Source organism: Zingiber officinale, chromosome 1A (genome assembly GCF_018446385.1).
Source record: "Zingiber officinale cultivar Zhangliang chromosome 1A, Zo_v1.1, whole genome shotgun sequence".
Classification (NCBI taxonomy): Eukaryota; Viridiplantae; Streptophyta; class Magnoliopsida; order Zingiberales; family Zingiberaceae; genus Zingiber; species Zingiber officinale.
Window position 1 is genome coordinate 145,032,725 of NC_055987.1, and position 8,605 is coordinate 145,041,329.

At 37.4% G+C, this 8,605-nt stretch overlaps 1 long non-coding RNA gene across 3 annotated transcripts; it reads right to left on the reverse strand.

Annotated features, from left to right (window-relative positions):
- Positions 1-1,031: 1,031 nt before the first annotated feature.
- LOC122037492 lies at positions 1,032-4,149 on the reverse strand. 3 transcript variants are annotated; one of them, XR_006127655.1, is made up of 6 exons: positions 3,958-4,149; positions 3,279-3,354; positions 3,182-3,216; positions 2,879-3,100; positions 1,879-2,416; positions 1,032-1,397 (listed from the first exon to the last, which is right to left on the reverse strand). It is a non-coding gene; the product is annotated as an uncharacterized LOC122037492 (long non-coding RNA). The 3 variants fall into 3 exon arrangements; XR_006127654.1 differs by having other exon boundaries at positions 3,769-4,149; XR_006127653.1 differs by having other exon boundaries at positions 3,279-4,149.
- Positions 4,150-8,605: the final 4,456 nt, after the last annotated feature.

The window sequence follows — 8,605 nt, forward strand, 5'->3', positions numbered from 1 at the left end:
CAGTCAACTGGTGCTACCGTTGGAGGTAGCCAACGGCTACTTCGCAGCACCAACGGTTTGCCAACGATCATTTACCAGTCGACTGGTAAAACTACCAATCAACTGGTAGCTGCTGGCTAAGCAAACAGAATGCTTCTGTTCACTCTCAGTCGATTGCACCAGTCAACTGCACTAGTCGACTAGTCCTGGTTGCATACTCACACTCATCCTCTCCGGAGTCGCCACTGCAACAAAAATGACTTTTCGCAGCGTGCAAATTTGCTTTTCGCAGCGTGCATTGTGCGCTGCACAATTAAAAGCTGTTAAAAATCCTAGATTATTCGCAACGCGCACTGCACGTCGTGAAAAATATTATCCGCAGTGCGTAATGCATGCTGCAGAAAATATTATCCGCAATGTGCAATGCGCGTCGTAGAAAAGCTGTACAATTAAAAGTTGTTGAAAATCCTAGATTATCCGTAGCGCGCATTGCATGTCGCGAAAAATATTATCCGCAGTCCGCAATGCGCGCCGTAGAAAATATTTTCTGCGGCGCGTATTGCGCACTGCGGATAATATTTTTCGCGATGTGCAGTGCATGCTGCGGATAATAATCCTCAACGTGCAAATGTATGTTGTTGATGTCTTATCTATATTAAAAAAAAATCAATTTCTGTTAATATCGCAAATTTACTTTCCGCAGCGTGCATTGTGTGTTGCACAATTAAAAGTTGTTGAAAATCCTAGATTATCTGTAACGCGCACTGCACGTCACAAAAAATATTATCCGCAGTGTGCAATACGCGCCGTAGAAAATATTTTCTATTGCGCGCATTGCGCACTGCGGATAATATTTTTCTCGATGTGCAGTGCGTGCTGCGGATAATAATCCTCAATGTGCAAATGTATGCTATTGATGTCTTATCTATATTTAAAAAAATCAATTTCATTAACAAAGATAATAAACTAAAATTTTACAACAAATTTAGTACAAATCAAATACACACAAAATTACTAAAAGTCATAATTTTTCATTATACCAAAACAAAATCTGAAGATCCAAAACAAGATACGAAATCTATAACAAACTAGCTATTACATAATCTTGTTAAATTCTGCTATTACAAACTGACTATTAATAAAAGTCATAGTTTGTAAGAACATATTTGAAGAAAAAAATATTACCCTATTAAAATCTAAAAAAATAGTGAAATTTAACAGTACTTGTCCATTATACTTTTCCCTTGTTCAAGCTTCTTCAGCAATTCAAATGCTTGATCTAATCTTCCTAAATAGAAGTTAGCCTTTGCCTTCAGGAGCAAGCCCACGGTTCTGCATCACTAAAAACACAATGCATAAGATAGTGCTGCTTCCTTTGATTTAGTAAGCTGATCCAAAGCCTTGTTGGCATCCTGTAGCTTTGCAATATGCACAAAAAAAATAGAAATTTTAACCTTCCAAAAAGGATGGAATATCTTCAATGGAACAAGTTTTAAACCGGAACATGAAAGACTAAGGCCTAAAGTTTGAATAACATGGAACTGTCTGTTCAAATGATATCAGATCATAACAGGCATTGTAAAGATCTGTATCCAAATGACCATAAGGTAGCTGCAATGCATATACACAGCTTCAGAATAGTTGGGTTCAGGATAGTAAAACTACCTTCCAATATGACAAATTTGAATATCATGTTGTGCAATTGAAAAGTTTCCTTTATATCTAAGTTGTATAATACAAAAAACAGATCCATATATCTCGTACAAAAATTAAGTTGTTCTTTGATTCAAGGTAGTTGGATAATGACAGGAATAGATGTGAAACGCAAAATTGAGATGTTTTCTCCAAGAAATATTAGTTGAATAATAATTTTGTTGGAATAAAATTTCAACTAGATACCTCTTGCCGTGCTAACTTCAACTCTGCCTCAAGAGGTGCAAGAATGGCTTCAATTGGAGGCGTGTCATCATCTTTTTGAGCTGCATAAACTCTTCAAAGTGTTGCCTCTGCTGCAAACTGAGCAACCAAGGTTGCTTTCTTCTCATCATTTATCTTCTTAATTTCAAGATTCAGCAAAGTTACTCACCCATCAACCATTAATTCACAAAACAAATATCAGTACTTCGCCAACTTGCGGATCATAGAATCTCTCCACTAATCTAATCACAGTAGATTTTCCACTGCCACTCCTACTAAAGCCATAGTCATACCACTTGAAATACACATGGAGAAGCCATCAAATATCAGTTGTTCAAACCTCGATGGATAGCTAAAGTGAACATCTTTGAGTTCATCACCCTTGATTTCTTCCAACAAAATGTCGCTGGTGTCATAAACATCAATACTCGGTATTTGGTTGATTATCTCGAACATTTGGTATGTTGCAGCTTGGCCCGATGCAAAGGAGGACAGGCATGGTGATGCTTGGCCAAGACACCTAGTTGAGGGGCAAAAGAAATGAAATTAATCCAAGAATATATATATAGCTAAGACTTTTAGATTTTGCTCAGATTGAAGAAAGTATCTAAAATGCTATGAGATTTGTTTGAGGACTTACATTCCACCTATAGTGACAACTATCATAACATTGAAAATAGTTCTTCCATCGTAACCTTTTTCTATGATAAACTTGGCATCATACCATACGGCCAGACCATAGGAACAGAAAAGAATAAATATAACGACACTCATTCTAAAACCAGAAGCAGTCCCTTCACCAACAACAGCTTTATATGATTTATTTGTGAGTTTTTTTGTAACTATCATTGCTTGATTCTCGCCATTAATAGACACAACCTGATAATTGATATGGTAAATAAAAGAGAGAAGGTGGACTATAATTTAGAGCTATAAATAACACTGCACCAAATACAAACAACTGTATAGAATTTAAACATACTGTTATAATAGATCCAACTGTGTGTTCAACCATAGTACTAGCTTGGGCATATGCCTTCTGCCCACTGTTTGAGGATTTGAAAATAAGTAATGACACGGCAGCTCCAGCAACAGCAATAAGAGGTATGCTTGACATTAGAAGGAGTGATAGGAGCCAACCTTTCGTCAATGCAACAATAAAGCTACCAAACAAGGTTGAAGATGGCTAAATGAATTTGCCAACCTGGAAAATAGTAATTGCTAATAAGACAAAGAACATGATTGATGATTGTATGCCTTATGGGTTGTAATCCAGGAACTCTACCTTCTCACCAATAGCATCTTGGATAAGTATTGTGCCTGCAGATATTCTACTTATCACTTCTCTTGTTGATTCATTATCAAAGATTTTAATTTTCTACCTGAATATTGCTTTCAAGTATAAACAATGAATCCGTGCTGCCTGCCTTTCTCCACTAACCATCTAGCAAGGCACCTCTGCCAATGAAGTTACAAGGAAATTTAAATTAGGAAATTGAATGAATGCACAATGATGAGCTTCCAAATTCAGAATACTTGGGCCTTCGTGTACAATGGAAGAATAAGAAACCTGTTAGTCATCCCAAAATAGTTCAAATAATACTTAAGACCATAAAACCTAATGGAAATTCTGAAATTAATAGTTTTAGCTATCACTAGTTCTACATCATTAATTGTGATTGAGGATATGTAGTTCATGTACCACTTCTAGGAAACTCACTTTATCCCCGTGTGGGATTAGAAAGTTTTCTCAAGGAGAATACATTTTTGATAAATGTAAAAGTTAAGACCTTGGAGGACTAAGTTGGATGAGATTTACACAGCACCATCTCTAAATAATTATATAAAAAAACACAACAAGGGGGTCGCTACCTCGCTAGGTGACGAGCACTCACTTCACTTGCGGTCGCACACGAGGGGGTCGCTGCCTCATCAGGCGATGAATGGTCACTTCGTGTACAAACACACACAAAGGGGGCATGCGGTCGGTAGGTGGCTGGTTTGCACGGCCGATGCTCGCTGGGATTCTATTTGTATAAGAAATGTGAAATTTAGGGTTACCTTTGAGCTCCTCCTTACTTGCTGCGAAGAGGGAAGAAGAGCTCTTCCTTTCTTGTTACAGAGAAGGAAGAAGAGTCTCTTTGCTTGCTATGGAGAGGGAAGAAGAGCCTCCTTCCTTGCTGCAGAGAGGGAAGGAGAGCTCTTCCTTGTCGCGAAGTGAAAAGGAACGAAGGGAAGAGGAAAGGAACATCGACGCGGAAAGGGTAGTTTAGGGGAATAAAAATAAATTAGTCGAAAAGTCTTTTAACCGCGCTGATAAAAGTTTATTTTAAAATTTTATAATATTTATTGGCAGGGTATATTTTTACATAATGTCATTTATATATGTATAGTAAATATTAATAGCATTCCGTATGCTATTAATATTAAGTTTTAATAGCACATTTTGCACATTGTAAAAAAATTTATTGACAGCATACTTTTTCTACACGCCGTCGTTTACATAAATATTATACTATTTATGGCGCATAAAATTGGGCACGTCGTAAAAACTATTATTAACAACGCGCTTTAATTATGCATCGTTGATGATGCACTGCGGAAAGTCACTTTTGTTGTAGTGCTTAAAGTCCTCTTCCTTTGGCCTTCATCCCTCAGATGCACCCGAACCCGCGGCTCCTCTATGTGCCATCCTTCACGTTACCTTGAAGCCCGCTTCCCTCGGCTCCACTTCGTTGCTTCTCGTCCGGCGGTCCCTCGGATGTCTTCCACATCATCCTTCACCGACTCAAGGATCCGAGCCCTAGGATGAGCTTCCCAAGCTTTGTTAGTATGTATACTAAAAGTCTAGCTTTTGGTATAAACATTTATCTAGAAATAAGAATCACATTGGTCAAATGTCTACATTTATGATAAATGTAATTGTTCAATTAATTTATATTGTAGATAACATGGTGTGTGGTGTCACACATAGAAGATCATGTTATCGGTTCCTTATAAATTATAAACAGTAGCTCACGACCAAGATGGAAAGGAACAAACCATTGGAAGGTCGTAGTGTAATTAGGTATTAGTTTATCTTAACTATATAATTACACTAGTACACTTAGAGTGTATTGAGTAGGACCATTTGAGGTCGTTTCTTTTATACTGACTTTATAAAGGAACAAAGACCTCAGTTATTATGGAAGTGTGTGCTCTTAATCCTAATATAATAACAAGCACATATATTTGATATTTATTTCTTTAATTTATCAATGGGTGAGATTTAATTCGATAAATCAATAAGCCCGATAAAATTGGGAAATGATATCACTTATAGTGTGTGTTGTTGATTATAGAAGGAAACTGTGTCCTAGTGATCTAGGTTGAGAATATCCCCAAGAGGAGCTCATAAGGATTGTCATGTTAAACCCTGCAGGAGGACTTAGTCCGACATGACGATGAAGTTGAGTGGTACTACTCTTGGAGCTAGATATTAATTAAGTGAGTTGTCAGTAACTTACTTAATTAGTGGACATTCGACATCTTAAACCAGAGAGATTAACACACTCATAATAAGAAGGAGCCCAAAAATATAATTTGGGATTGATGCGGTAGTTCAATAATAGTTCTCTAGTGGAATGAATTATTATTGATAAAACTAAGTTGGGGTCGAACACGGGATGCTTAATTTTATCGAGACCAAAACCAATTCCTCCTCATCCCTATCGTAGCCTCTTATTTATAAGTACTATACCCACCTATACCCACCTTCTATACCCACCTAAAGGGGCTAAGCTAGCTTGGGAATCAAGCTAGGGCCTAAGCTTAGTTTATGGGTGGTCGGCCCTAGAACCCAAGCTAGAGGGGCCAGCCATAATAAAATTAAAAAGAATTTTAATTTTAATTTTTATTATGTGGAAGATATAATTTATTAAAGAGAATTAAAATTAAAATATCTCTCTTAAAAGGGTCCACAAAAGATTACAGAAAGAGGTTAGATCTCTTTCCTTATTTGTAGATTGGAAAGATATTTTATTTTCTCTTTGAAAATTATTCACATGTTAAAAAATTAAAATTATAGAAATTTCTTTTTATCAACCATGAAGAGATTTTTGAAGAGAAATTTTATTTTTAAAATTTTCGGAAACAAATAAGGAAGTTTTAATTTGTTGATTGAAACTTGTCTAATTTGTCTCTCTATGATGTGGCCGGCCATTATAAGTTTAATTGGGAAATTTTATTTTATTTTTCTCAATTAATTCATGTCAAGGAAAATTAAGGAAATTTTATTGTAATTAAATTTCCTAATTTACCAAAGCCAAGGAATATAAAAGAAGGGGTGGGGGTGCCTTCAAGTGTTACAACCTCTATTATTTTTCTCCCTCTCTTATTCCTTGGTGTGGCCGGCCATCCTCTCTTCCCCTCTTCCTCTTTGTGGTGGCCGAAACTCTCCTTGGCTTGGAGCTCTTGTGGTGGCCAGATACTACTTGGAGAAGAAGAAGAAGAAGGAGAGAAAGCTTGCATCCCTTGGAGCTTGGTTGGTGGTTTTTTCTTCATCCTTGGTGAAGCTCTTTTGTTTTGGCCGAACCTAGCTAGGAGGAGAAGAAGGTGCATTTGTGGTTTCTCATCTCAGAAGATCATTGCCCACACAACGTCCGAGGTTAGAAGAGGAATACAGTAGAAGATCAAGAGGTCTTTCTAGAAGGTATAACTAGTAATTTTTCCCTTCCACATCATACTAGTTATTTTTGGAAATAATACCAAATACAAGAGGCTTACGATTCTAGTATTTTGAATTTATTTTCGATGTAGTGTTCTTATGTTTTTTTCTTTTCCTTGTGATTTGATTGTTCCTTTCGGTTAACCTAAAGTTATTTTAGGAAATTAAATATTAGCTTTTCATAAAAGATTTTGTCTAGTCGGTGATGGTTGCTCACATATCCAAGAAGGCCATGCGCCTCGCCACGTCAGTATTGGGAACCAATTATGGAAATTAATATTTAATGGAATTAATAACTTAGGTGATTTGGATCAAACGTGTTAAGTTTCGCAGGAGATCCTAGTCTAAACCTAAAAGAACAAATAAATTAAGTTTTGGATCAAACGTGTTAAGTTTCGCAGGCGATCCAAAATTTAATTTAAAAGAACACATGGTAGCTAGGAAAAGGTTCAGACCTTTGTACAAAATTTTTGTACAGTGGAACCTCTAGGTTTTCCGAGTAGCAACCAACAATTGGTATCAGAGCTAGGGTTTTGCCTCTGTGTATTTGGTATTAGTTTAAATTATGCACATGTCATACATAATTTAGGCAGGTTAATAGTAGGATGTGCTAACTTTGTAGATGCAGGATCCAACTATTATGACTTATAGTTTTTATGTGTGTGATTGGACCCTTGGACATGTCAAGGGCAATTATATGTGTGTGCATGATTGTATTATAAAATACAGCAGGAGCTGTATTTAGTTTTATTAGGATTTTATTTTTGATCTAGTTACATGTACATTCCTTTTATGGAATATAGGATCGATGGATGTAAATTTTTTATTTTATGTTCGATCTAGTTTACATGTACATTCCTTCGAGGAATATAGGATCGAAAAATGTAAAATTCTATTTATGTCGCGGATCGAATCTTGCATGGCGTGGAACCTTTTGAGGACCAGAGGCGCAGCGGAACAAGGAGCAAGATGGATGCGACATCTAGACCCGGTGGCAGTGGCCAAATATGGCAGCAGCTTGGGATGACAACACACGGAGGACAACCATAGATAAAAGCCATAATAGTTGAAAATTAGATTTTCTATTTATTGCTTTTATATTGTGCTGTGTGTGTATGTTAGTATACAGTTTTAGTAGGCTAACATAGTTAAAATTCCTCATTTATAAATAACTAAGTGGGAGAGGGATTTTAAATAAATTTCACGGTCTCCATTACTGGTTTATAAGTGATGCAACAAGCTTGCGCGTTGGCTCTGAGTTCCTTCCTCCATATCGGATGAGCTTGTTTGCGGATCACTAGCTTAAACTTCCATTTTGGATGACCATAGGAAGTTAATTAAGAGCGTGTGATCTTCCCCATCGGAAGGGACACAATCTTATTAACGGAATTAGTGTCAAGTAATGGTATACACTTAGGCACATCTAATAGTATCCTCCCCATCGGAGTCACTGCTATTATTTGTGTGACTGAAGAAAACCAACTATTAATTTGTCAAATAAATAAGTTGACAAGATAAAAAATGTAAAATACCGGAAAATAGAGAATAATAATAAGGGAATTTTCTGGAATTTTTGAAAATTTTTCGGGAATTTTTCGGAGCTCGTATGGACGAGTTAACGGGGATAAAAATGGGGTCCAGAAAAGCCTGTTTAGGCTACCCTATTTTTAAGAGGAAAAGTTTTATTTCTCCTTTTCTTTTCCTCTTATTCCCGTGCCCTAACCCATGCGACGCCGTCTCCTCCTTTGCTTAACCGGTGCCACAAGCGACGGTTCTTCTTTTCCCTTCTCTTCTTCGAGCACCGGCCACCGAATTCCCCTTTCTTCGTCCCTTTCCTAGCACCGGTGCCCTAGCCGTCTTCACCGCTGCTCTTCTCCCTGCTCGAGCTGAGATTTCGGTGACAAGATGAGGCCGAGCGCCGGCGCCGATCGATCCCTACTCCTCGCAGAGACTCAGCCTCCCTCCTCGTGCCTTCCTCCTCCTTCCTCAACTTTGTTTAGTGCG